The following is a 13,420-nucleotide window of genomic DNA, read 5'->3' as shown; positions in this document are numbered from 1 at the left end:
AGTTTTTAAATTATTTCAATAAAACAATGTTTTATTATCAAGTCTAAAACCTCTATTCTAAGGGGAAGAAATCTGTTTAGATTTTACGCTATTAGTTTGAAGAGAATTCCAAATTATATATAAGTCACTTTTCTCAATGTCTCTTCTACGTAACATCAGTAACGATTTTTTAATCCCCTTAATTTCATACAAAAACATTTTCCTCAAGTCTGAAAACAAGTGTGGGGGCAGTGATGTACCATATCATGATATTTTAGATCAATTTCAGAAGAAACACAATTTAATATCAAGACAGTGCTGAATTTAAAAGTTAAAAATAGTCAAATTGTAACGTCAGTCACCGTGGAGAGACCCAAAAGCCCCCATATTGATGAAAATTTATCTGTACTACTCCTTGTTTGTGGGATGGGGAGGCTGACTTTCAGAAGCACCTAGTCAGGGTCTTCAACGGCTTTCCAACGTTTGGCAAAATGTCTTCGCCATCATTTAATTCATAGCCCTTTTAAAATCAAACAGCGAATTTAAGTAAAAAATATATGGTTGCAGTGTGAAAGCAATTATTATGCGTAATAAAAAAATCTTTTTAATCTTGTTAAGACCTTGCTAAGAGAAACCACTTACTATTTTCTTTCTTAAAAATGACTATCCTCACAAAATCTCAAGTTTAAATGTAAAAAATCATTATATGTTTCATATTTTCTCATTAATCGTTTTTATAAAAATATTCCAGAAGCAGATACTTTTGTTTAGCATACCCGTGCATGCAGAATGTTTCAGAACTTTATCGATAGTTCCCTTTTCAACTCCACTTTTCTTTAAGCATAAAAAAGCATCTTCGATTCTTAAAATTAACGTATCGAAAAATGTCCTTACTTTTCATTGAACGGCTGGCGATTTTTTCCTTGATCCTAGTGTTTATCAGTGTAAAAGATACTTGGATTTAAACGATAAAACTTTACTTTTCATTCAATTCTTTAAAGAAAGTAATCCAACAAAAAAGAAGCTTTCGAATTAAAAGGAAGAATGTATTTAAATTTACGTTTTTAAGGAACAGCCTTACAGCTCAACTCTTCTGATGTCATTAGTATAACTGTGGGGAAATATGCTTTTTATCTTTTTTTTTCCCCTTAAGTTTTTTTTTCTTTTTTTTTCATCTTTTTCTCTTTTTTTGGTTTTCTATCTTATTACGATCAAAAATTGCTTGTTAAAAACTTTGGAGATAATGGCGATAATTTTACGTGCAAGAGAAAAAAAGGAACTTTAGAGATTGAGAAAATAGATGTACTTTTTCAAAAGTATAATTTCTTTTTACAGCAAAAGGAACTATCATGCGTATTTCTGTTTGATTATCCATATGGAAGTATTTTTCACAAAACTAGATTTAATTTAATGGAATACCGTATTTTGCTTATATAAAATTGTATTTAAAAAAATTACCATTTCAGATATTGAAAGGTATTTATATCATTTTGAGGGAATGTGATTTAAATTTTTTGCATTTTTTTCAGTTCATAATCCTTTTTATATTAAGTAAAACGTTACCCTAGATTTGAATCGTATCGTAAATTTAGGTGATCTTGCGTAAATAGTGATCAAGCAAAATTAAATACATACTGTTTTGAGCAGATAGATATTTACTCACTGAATTAAAGTTGAACTTAACTCTTTTTATGTTGCAAGTGGGACACTCACCAGATCTTTAAAATAATTAATTGTTAAAAATATAAAAAACAATATTTTAGGAAATAATGATAGACTTTTCTTAGATAGTTATAAATTCCAAGTTTCAAATAAGTCACAAAAAAAAAAAAAAGATATTTTTTGTTAGAGGCCGGGTTAAGTTTTAGGCTTTCGAAAATCTTGTTTCAAATCTGCGAACTCAATTCGCTTTGGCAAATAACTTATGCCTGACATGCAATGAACAAAAACTTTCCCTCCAAAGCGCAACGTGAAAATCCTAAAAAGCTTGGTTTATCGTGTAACTGCCGCTTTTTTTAGGGGGGGGAGACATCATCTAAATAGGTATGGTGTGCAAGCTTTTTATTTGACTAGCGAAACGATCGCTTTCCGAGAATTCAAGCAAGAATGGAAGTTTTTGCCATAACAATGAAACTCTAAACTCTGAAGTACTGACTCTAAAGCGGTTTTACTGTTAGTGAGAAACAGATGTGAAACTTTATGTTAGAAATTTCCCATGGTTATTTATTTTGCATATCATGTGATAGTCTTCTTCCAAATGGTTAGTTTGAAAAGCCTTTTCATTATACTCTGAAGTTTTTGGTTTAAATTGAACCTCAATTCAAGTTCAGGTCCTAAGTTTTATAATAATGTTTTAAAATTTAGGTTTTTTTTGGATTTTGCGTTCAGTAAAAGGTTTTCCCATTTTGAATCACATTTACATTTATTTCTTAACATAGCTTGTCGTTGTAACCATATAAAATTTGGTATGGCATCATTTTGTGATAAATAACTTCTTTTCAATAACTAAATGTATAAACTTTTTAAAAAAAAAGGGAAAAAAATATAAAATGATAGTACACAAGCCAGGTCAAAAAATGGGGGACTCATTTGATCCACTGGGAATCTTATTGTAAGCCGTAGTGTAGCTCATAAAAGAAGAGTTCAAGCACCACGCCGTACATTTTGGGTGGTACCTTCGACGACACCGGTAGCAGGAAGTAGCACATCGGGAAAGGGTATTTTAGGATAAAAACATTTTGTACGGCATATAGTTAATTTTAAAGATCAATTAAAAGTCATTCTCAACTTTTTACCGTAAAAAAAAGTCAGGAAAGGCCCAAACGTTTTGGTTTTCCAATTATTTTACGGACTTTTTTAGTGATTTTACCTTGTACGGCATTAGCATATTTTCTTTTTTTTCATATACAATTTCACTTTTTTTCAATGCCGTACTAATATATTGGTAGAGGTGAAAATATGGGAGTTCCAACCCCTCCTTTCAGACCGAAAGTTGCAGGTCATTTGATCCATCATAACTTTTTTAGATTCTGAAACATCTTTAAATAACAATATGATTTGATATAATGCCGTACATTTTGGGTGGTACATGCAACGACACCGGAAGCAGGAAGTGACGCATCGGCAAAGGGTATTTTAAGGTAAAAATATTTTTTACGGTCTATAGTCAACTTTCAAGATAATCAATTAAAAGTCATTTGTAACTTTTTGCCGTCCAAAAGAAAAAAAAAAACGGGTCAGGAAAGGCCCAATATTTTTGGTTTTCTAATTATTTTATGGACTTTTAGTGATTTTACGATGTACGGCATTTGCATATTTCCTTTCCTATTCATATATAATTTCATTTTTTTTCAATTATGTACCAATTTATTGGTACGGGGGTGAAAAAATGGGATTATCAACCCCTCTATTCAGACCGAGGGTTGCTAGTCATTTGATCCATCATATTTTTTTAAGATTCAAAAATATGGTTTGATATAATGCGATACATTTTTCATGGAACATATGAGGCAGTGAGAAGTGAAGGGATGTACGTGGGCATTTTCAAGTTTTGAGTAAAACGCGTATAGAGGATTACGTCTTAGGTAGATTTTCTTTGAAATTTTTTTTCTAAATCATGCTGTACAGCAGCACCTACCAGGTCTATTAGTGCTATCTCTTGCCCCAAGACAGAGGAGAGGTTCACCTACCATTTGTACTGGTTGTATCCAAATTTTTAATTCTGCTACTTGCACCCCTACCTCATTTGAAAAACCTCATAAAAAAAAAGGGTACTCTCGAAGACGGGGAAACACGGTCAAATATGTTTGTACTGCATATACATACTTTTTAGTGATGATAATAAAAATCAGTAAAAACTAAATGCCGCCTGAAAAAAATAGTATTTACTTGATACCCCAGTAGCACCAGAACGTTCAAATCTGGTACAGAAATCGTGTTATTGGTCGAATGACGGTGTTAAGTGTTACTTGCACGTAAAGTTAGACGTACAGCAACAGTGATATTATCACGGTGCCAGTCTAGTTCTGAGGGGACGTCATATTAGACGTTCAAAAAACGTTCTAATGACACGGTGTTATTCCCGTGTTAAAATAACGTAATATCTGACGTTCAGCTGTCACCGCATCCGAGCGCCCTCTATATCTGTTTACCGTGGAATAGTTACAGAAACTTTCTTTGCTTACCAACTTCAACCACTTTCGGAGCAACTGCTGAAAAACAATCCGAGCAAAGGATTATTCTTTTATCAAAAGTAAGTGATTAATTTAATTATAATTACTTTTAAATCTTCCATATGTTAATTTTGTTTATAAATCGAATTTCATTTATATTTTGACTTAATTGGGGTTTTTTTCTTAGTTTCGAACATTCTGCAAAACTTAATTGTTCCATTTGTATAATTTAATATCAATGGCTATTTCATGGATAACGTTTCTTTGTGCAATTTTCTTTTCTGATCTGAATTCGAATCGATTGCTACACTTATTTTCCTTAAAGTGGTTGTTTTAGTTATTCTTGTTTTCGACTATGAATTTTAAGTTGCAATAGAGTATACATATATATTTTGTTTTTGCTGTATCTCAGTTTTTGATGTATTTAAAATGCTTTATTTTAAAGTTTTTATACTTTTAAGAAAGTAGACGGCTCACATAATGATTCTATTATTGCAAAAATAAACCTCCAAAATTTTTATGAAAAATGTGTTGCTGCTGTAAAATGTGATACGTACTGTACAGAAATCAGAAAATTAGTATTCTTGAATGTTGAGACAGAAAATGAGTCTAAATTATTTAAAGATTTTTTCAATTTAAAATATTCATGATAAGAATCAATTTTATCAACAGAAAAGGTCTCAATCAAAATAGTACCTAAAAAAATTATGGCGTTGAAAATGGTCAAGATTATAAAAACAAGATTCGTTGTATAACGCATTCAATTTGTTCTATTCTAAAGCAATATTTCCTGTTGTTAAAGATATTATGTCTGACTATGCTTTTTTGTTTTTATTCATTTATTTTTTTTCAGAAGCAAGTTGAAATAAATGCTAGGTTATGTTTTCGGTTTATAAAAATAGAATGCGTATTGCTTGTTATTCAATCGCAGCAAAACAAAATGGCGAGCTGCTACCAGCTGTTGATTACCATCACCTGGTGCTTGAAAGTTTTCTGCGTTTAATATTCCCGCACAGATTTAACAAATAAAAAAGACTGGCAAAAATCAACTAATTGAATTGAAAACGGATGGGGAAAGAAAAATAATATTAAATAGAAGTGTTGACTTAAGGAGTTAAAATTATCTCCCAATGTTTTTTGTATTAAGAAAAATATTCTCCCTGTAACGAATTGTTTGAACACAGATTTTTTTTTTTAAGTCTTTATTTCGAGTTTTAGATCCGTCTTTTTAATTTTTAATGTCTTTTTGACGAAAAACCAGCTTTGCTCTTGTATCAATCGGCATACTATAAGTGAAATTAAATTGTATTAAATTATGAGCAGAGTATGTTTTGTGCCATTTTTAAATAGGATCGAATTTATGTCGAATTAAGGGGCAAAAAAAAAATCCTCAACCTGACCTTTTCATATTTTCATGAAACTTTCTGAAATCTTCTCTTCCCCTTCTTAAATTTGTAAATAATTTTGAAAAAAAAATCACTCATTCATAACTTATGATTTTGAAATTCATTAAAAAGCATTTGCTGGTCGGCAGTGCTTTCAAATATTTAACTGCATTTCTATGAGAACTTCAGTCTTGTAAAATAGATCCTTTTGAAATACAATTACGTGCTCTTTAATTCGATATGTAAATTGAAAACCTTTTAAAAATATGTTTCTCACGGAATTTCAAAAATACTTGAGATAGTGTCTTTTATTTCAAAAAATTAGTGCTAATCAAGGGTGTTTGTGATCCCAAATTTCCGAAAATTTTGGGCTGACGCAATCTTAAACTAAAAAAGTATTTTTAAAAAAATTTTTAAAGTGGTACTTTTCAAATAGTTTCAAATGTAAAGGGGGCAACTTCCATAAATTTCACTGTCTATAGGACAAAGTACTTGAGTCCACCATCGTCCCTGGTGCTATCCCTTAATGGTTCCACTCTTGAAGTATTTTTTTTTTTCAAAATCACTAAAAGACATTATCTCAAAAAAGAAAAAAATTATTCCCAAATATTGAGTTATGTGAAAAAAAAAATTCAAAGAGTTTAAGTTACTGATCAAGTTAAAGTGTATGTAATTGTCAGCCATTACACAATCCTCATGCTCCCATAGCTTTGAGATATCATTTCAAAGCACTGCAGGAAGACATATTAACAAACATAAATTACTCATTAGTTGCGTCGCCTGGCTTTGCACGGTCTACCTCGAAAATAAAAGTTATGTCAAGTGACCATTGTTCAGCAATCACTCTTGAGCAAAAAACTAAAAAAATCAGTAACATTTTGCGGCAGATTCCGGGAAAATAACCAAAAAGGGAATATTTTAAGCATCTCGTTCACAGGAAAACCCTCACAGCAAAACTCAGAATTTTATTTGTTCATGTTTGAGAAAAAAATGCAACAGATCTTTTTTCTCAATGATTTTCTGCATGCTACAAATTTCAATAAAAGCATTGTTACGGAAAGTTGATGAAGCACTGATAATTTGAATGGAGGAAAGCCCTCGAAAAATAGGAATTTTATGTCGAAATCTAAGTATTATAATTAGTAGTTTTCAGTTGATATCTCCGCTAATTATTACCGGGGGATTATTTTGCATAGCCAAACATAAATACGGGAAAATTACGAATACATCGATACCTGGTTCGATGTTCAGTTTACTGGCGTTCGGGAGAAGTAACTCGGACAGAGATAGATAGATTAATGCATAGATAGATAGGTACATACGCTCAGTTTTTAATTATGTAGGATGAATTATGAAAGATTTTTTTTTTCAAACCATATGCATCTTAATGATATAAATGAGCAAAGTTTCTGAAAGTTTCATGTTAGTCTGAAATGGTCTGGTTGAGTGCGTAGTTGATTAGTTGATTTAACATGTGAGTGACCCAATACGAAATAGAACACTAACAAATGAAATAAGCTTATTTTTTTCTTCTCCTGAAAGCAGCAGGCCATGTTTTATATGTGTACAAACTGGTTTTCCTAAGTAAAAGTAGAATCAAGTTATGACACTTAAAATTATTACCCAATTAGACTAAAAATACTAACCAATTCAGGTTCCATATCAAACAACAAATAAACACGCAAAAATGATGCATAAATGCCGAAATAAAGAGTATCAATTTATTTTTAAAATAATGAAAATATGTTTTTTGCAGTATGAAATGGTGGGAAAAAAAAGTACTATCATATAAAACGCATAGAACTTTCTTAGTGATTTTTTTTTTTAGTGATTTGGACAAATTAAGGGTCTTGCTCGATATATAGCACATAAGTCACCAACATGGGTACTCGAGTTGGATTTTGAAATTCCTTTAAAAGCAGCATGGTTTTTCTGTGATTAAAACTAGAATCATATTTTATGTTTTTTTTACACACATAATTATGTAATTTTTTTCATTAAAGAAAATCCCAAGTCAGATTGTCTCTTATGTTAAAAAAATGTATTGCTTCTCTATGACTACTTCTAAAAAATGATGAACACACTGGGCTCCCAAGGTATGATCAACGGTTGTATTGTACCATTGGATTTGAACTTTTCGGGTTACATTTTTTTCCTACTTATTTAGTTTAATTTGTATCATTCAAAAAATAAGAATGTTTACGTCAGGTGATTTTTGACTGTACTTCAAATTTTTCACGCACTTAATCTTATTATAAGCTGCAATTTTTGTCTTTTTATTTGTATTTTCATTTCAGGCAGCCAAGGTCATTAATGGGACAAAACGATCAACGTCTTTCTTTTTAATTCCTTTTTGGTTGCTCCTAAAATCAAAATATGTGTAAGAGTTTATCATGTAAAGTGAAGGGTATTTTGTGATTTGTTTTTTAACTTGTTTGCGTTACTTCATTGATTTTTTGTGTGACTTACGTTATTCTTTTTGCAATTAACTAAAGAATATAAGAATATAGTTCACATGAGTTTTTCTGAGGGCTAAGAAACATCTTGCATTTTAGAGAAAGAGAAAAAAGGGGGAGTAGAGGAAATTCAGCGTTTTAACCATAAAATTCTTTATACAATCAAAAAGTTAATGCCGTAAAATGGCTTTACTAGGGAAGTCCATAGAAAATTTGAGACCATTTTCAAGTAGAATCATAAAATGATTCAACTAATGTAATTTTTTTATCATCCAAATATTATTCATCACAGACCGACTAAAAAGAAGCAGGCACTTCAAAAAAAAAATCCCTAGCCTATTTTTACATTTGTGATAGTTTTACTAATGTTGCTGTATTTTATTTTTAAAATTTATTTCTCCATATATGTAGTAGATACATCTTAGCAATTACAGTGCATCATTTGAAAATTGTAAGAACTTTAAGGGGAGTCAGTACCCTAAATACTTTTAAAAATTCGATTTTTTGATTTCTATATATTTGGATACTCCATTTCAATACCTTTTTAATGATACAAACTTCTTGATCGTGCTCATATGAGAAGTAAATTAAAATAAGCTTTAAAAAAATGTAAACATATTTTGATACGGTATGATTTTCTTCTTTAAATTGTTATATCGAGAAATGGTATTTTTGAAACTAAATGTTCCTTTTTCTCAGAACCTAAATTGTGTTAGACTTTGAAATTTTTGCCACCAATTCCATACATATAATTAGAATTTTTTAAAAAAAAGCTTTCTTTCTGTAAAATTTTACTTCAGTATAGAGAAAAATGTCTACTTAAGGTACAGAAAAAATTCATAATTGTATCTTTAATAGATTTTCAGAGAAAGGTACATGAACATGTGCAAATTAACATTGACGGTATAGGGTTTACTAACTCCCCTTAAAAAAGGTATTTTATTTATTGAACTATTTTAATTTATTAATGTACAGGATTCGTCAAACCGGGCCCAGCACGAAAAAAAAAAAAAAAAAAACTCGTGGGTTTGTTAACACGAGCCAATTGAAAAAAATAAACTATCTCAATAAAAACGATTTTTTTTTTCAAAATTTGCCGCATATTGAAACATTTACTTCAGTAGCAAACTACATATAAGATCTAAAATAAATAATACCGAGTACGAAAATTGGCATCTGTCTTTCTGAACAACTTCTTAAGTTTTAGGAATTAAAACTGCATATAGATTTCACGATTAATTAAAAAATATTTCTTTGCTGGGAAGCCAAACTAAGCAATTTACTTAATTTATTTCAATCTCTTTTAAAGATTTTATTTTATTTTATTTATTTTTTTTTTGTATTGTTCGAAAAAAATGATTTGATTAACTACATCAGGGAATCTCTTTTTTAATAGATGCTGAATGCAAGATTGTAAAGTGTAAAGGTAGATTACAATAATCATATAAAATTAACCAACTGTGTAATGACTATTCCAGATTCCATAAACTGTAATCATACCTGAAAATTTTCTCACATATTCCGAATTATTGTGTACAAAATTATTTTGCGACTTTATAATTACTAATTTTAATATTTTCAAATACTGATCAAATTTTTATTTCAAACTTCTCGTGTGGAAGAATGTATAAAATACTTGATATGATTCATGGTTATGGTTCATGCGGCTCTTTTTAACGTAAAACTTAGTCAGAGGTTTTTTTTAGAACAAACTGAAGAAAAAAAAATACTACTAAATGCCTTTTGGAACTAAAAGGAAAGCTTTTCTCAAAATGTGACATACTTGTTTCTGTACGAGTGAATCTATTTATGGTGTGGTCATGTTTCAGAAAAATCAATTTTGATAATATTTCACCTAAATGCTAAATGTTTTCAGTAATATTTGTCAGAAGTTAGCTTCCGGTGTATTTTACGTATTGTATGTAAATGCTAAATGGTTTTCAAATTATTTTTCTTTCTTCAATTTTGACGCTTTTTGTAATAAATTTGAGTAGAAATAAATTCAGGATTTAAAATTATTCATATCTCTATGAAAAGTAAAAAGTAACAAAGTGGTATACTCGTACTTTAAACAATGTTAAAATAGTGATCAAGATTATTTTTTTTCTTGTAAGAAAGTCCGCAATTTTCAACAATGACCAGGGTACTTGATAAAAAAAAAATCCAGGGTAGCTAAGGTTTTTTAAATTACCCCGGTTTTTCATCAAACCCTGTTCATGTATTCATCTGAAATTACATCTGAAGTTATGTTGTAATACACCTTGAATAAGCCCAAGAGTCGAACCTCGAAATTGTGGTGTGGTTGCAAGACGCACTGCTATTAACTGCTCTAGGGAGTTACATTTCAAGGACAGTAAAGCCTCTACAAGTGTTCATTTCATCAAAATCTGTAAATTAATCGGTATTTTTGTAAATTTTGTGTCATTATTTAAGTCTGCAGAACAGAAAAAATAAAAACCCTAATTTACAAAAACTGTACACATTTAACAGATATTGTAAACAAAAGGTTAAAAAAACCAACGTGTAGGAAAAAGTGCACTGAGTATTATAATTCAAGGTACGGGAGGAGTCTAAGGATCCTGTCCCTCTCAATGTGCCAAATTTTGTAAAACGTTAAATTTATATTTTCCAAATTTGGCAAAGGTTTGATATTACCTGGATTTTTGTATAAGATATTTTTGCATTTTACTAGAGGGGCGAAAACTCCTCTACTTGAGTTTTCGAGCATCAGAACACTTCTGTACTAAATTTGGAAAAGATCCTTCGTAAACTAGAATTGTCAGAGGAAAAACCCTTTATGAAGGGAGGCCAAACTCCCCCCCCCCCCCTTGTAAATTTTTGCACATCAAAGGAACTATGTGCCTAATTTGGCAAATATAAACTCGATTTGTAAAAAGGAAAACGCTCTATGGGCTTTTTCCTCCCTCAGGGTGGGAAGAAAACTCCCCTATGTGAATTCCTGAACATCAAAGGACCTCTTAAACGATCGAACATAAACTGAATTTTGCATAAGGGCAAATCTTCTTTGGGGGAATTTCCACCTCCATAGGGAGGCGAAAACTCCCCTATGTGGATTTTTCAGCATCAAAAAAATGTGCAAAATCTGTCAAAGGTCCAGTGTAAACTAGATTTTTGTACACTGCAAAAAATAATTGTTGTTTTTATAGTAATATACTGCTTTTTCCTACAGTTTAATACTACTCTGCCAAATAACAGAGAAAAACTGTAAAATGATTTTAGATTGCGCAAAACGATGCGCAAAAGGTGTTTCTTTCATACGGGAACAGAAACTAATGAATTCAAGATATTGGCAGCCATGTTTTTTGATGATTCGGATGTGCTGAGGCACGACTGCTCAACTGTAATCCAAGTTAAAGGTAAGTGCTGATTATATTATTCATTCCCTTTTCCTCAAAATATAGTTTTCTTTATCATCGAGAATGTATGTAAAATAACAGTTTATTTTGAAATCGCAATTCGTATCCCAATATTCGTTGATGCTGACTTTGCAATTTCTTATAGTTGCTAAGTTGCAGCGATTGCTTTCTAGCAAAAATCTGAGTAGTTGTTGTGATTCTGAATATTTTACTGCACGTGTGATAGTTTTTAAACATTTTCTGAAACTCAAATTTTATTTAAAAATAAATCAATTCCTTTCTTGATCGTATTTAAAGTTATTAGAACATTAAACTTTGTGTACGATTACATTTTGTGTTATATACTATGTCCGTACTTAAAATTTAAATTTTTATGTTCTCTAGTGAATTTTTAGCATATCGCGATTGACTTCTTTCTTCTGTTTTTTTTTTTCTTATTTATGTTCAGTTTTAAATTCTTTAACATTTTGCATTCAACCATTTTATTGAAAAACTTTACGTCATATCGTCAGTAGCTTTTATATTCTGTACATAATTCGATGAATAAAATGTAAATAAATAAAATAACAACGTGACAGAGAGACATGCAAACAGTATACAATTTACTGATATTTTTTGTTGAAGAGTTTGACACTGTGGAAATACAATACTCTGATGCCTGAACGACTCAAAATTCTCTGAAATCTGGAGCCAGCTGTCATACTTATCGGTCGAAAGTAAAATAATATTAATTAAAAAAAGCATCAATAAAGAACTCAAAAAAAAAAAAAATAAATAAATAAATAAATAAGTAAATAAATAAATAAAAAACTTAAAAAATAAGCATCTTAAAATACAAACACGAAACCCTTGTGTTTTAAAAGTTTTATATTTGCGTCAGCAGGAAATTAAAGTTTTACTTCAGGAAAATTGCACTAGTACCTTTGAAACTTGTGAACGTAAAAATAATTTTAGAAACTATATTTAAAGGGACTCGATTGGAGGTCACGTAAAGTCTCTATGACCTCCCCAAAAATGCCATATTGGGAAAATTTTGTCTGGGTATTCGGCAAATTTGGGGACATAATTGTAATGTTGCAATTTTTAAATTTTCGAATGACCAAATTTCATTAGATATTGTACTTAATTGTGCGTACTTAATGTGTGCATTCTCCAGTATTTTATTAATCGTCAAATATTTAAGTTCCATTTGGCAAATTGAGATTATACGTCTTCCCAACATATTTAAGTTCAGGCCGTGCCTGGCTATATTTTAAAATTTTCGGCTTTTCATTTCTGATCTGGCAGTGTTTCGTTCTCCTCAAAATTACAGCTTTTAAATTTAAAGTAGAATATTTACATTATTATGCATTGTTTGTCAAAACCAACGCCCGGTAAGATCTTTTGCATTTGAATACGATGGGTTCCTTAGCAGTTGAGTTCTTTAAAGGGGGGGGGGGGAATTATTTTCACAATAATAGACGATTTTTCAAGAAACTCTCCAGTTTATTTCTTTAAGAAGAAAAGTGAGGTTTAAGAACACTTTGTCGGGTTTCAAAAGATAAGAGAGATTTGTGGCAAAGCTCCGATAACGGAAAGGAATTTCTGAACTCCCGGTTTGAAATTTACATTAGCGACCAAAGCATAAGAATCGAAAAAACCAACAAATCCTCTAGCCAACAAAGTAGCGTCATAGAACAATATAAGTTAACATTAATGAATGGAAACTTTTAAATGAATCGAATGTGCCTCAGCAGTTTTGAGCCGAAGCAGCTACGTACTTCCACTGCTTACGGACTAGAGCGGTTTTAAAAGGAAAAACCAAACCCTTTTTTGAGCTTTTTGGGGGAAGAAAGCCATCTATTAAACAAAACCTATTTTGAGCTATTTCGGGAAAGAAAGACATCTATTAAACACTCCCGGGGTTTTTTTGGCTGCATTTCGTATATTGGACTTTCAAAACAGAAAATAAACAAATTGGATATGAGAACTCAACAAGGAGTCATGGTAGGATATGCGTTTCATACGAAAGGTTACATGATTTGGGATCTCAAAAATCGCGAAGGGACAGA

The 13,420-nt window shown here is 30.8% G+C and overlaps 1 protein-coding gene across 1 annotated transcript in view; it reads left to right on the top strand.

The window, feature by feature from the left end:
- LOC129218957 (carbonic anhydrase-related protein 10-like) overlaps positions 1 to 13,420 on the top strand; it is a 683,644-nt gene that overhangs the window by 257,663 nt on the left and 412,561 nt on the right. The window lies entirely within an intron of this gene.

The sequence above is a fragment of the Uloborus diversus genome, chromosome 3 (assembly GCF_026930045.1).
Source record: "Uloborus diversus isolate 005 chromosome 3, Udiv.v.3.1, whole genome shotgun sequence".
NCBI lineage: Eukaryota > Metazoa > Arthropoda > Arachnida > Araneae > Uloboridae > Uloborus > Uloborus diversus.
This window is presented reverse-complemented; position numbering and strand designations above follow the sequence as displayed.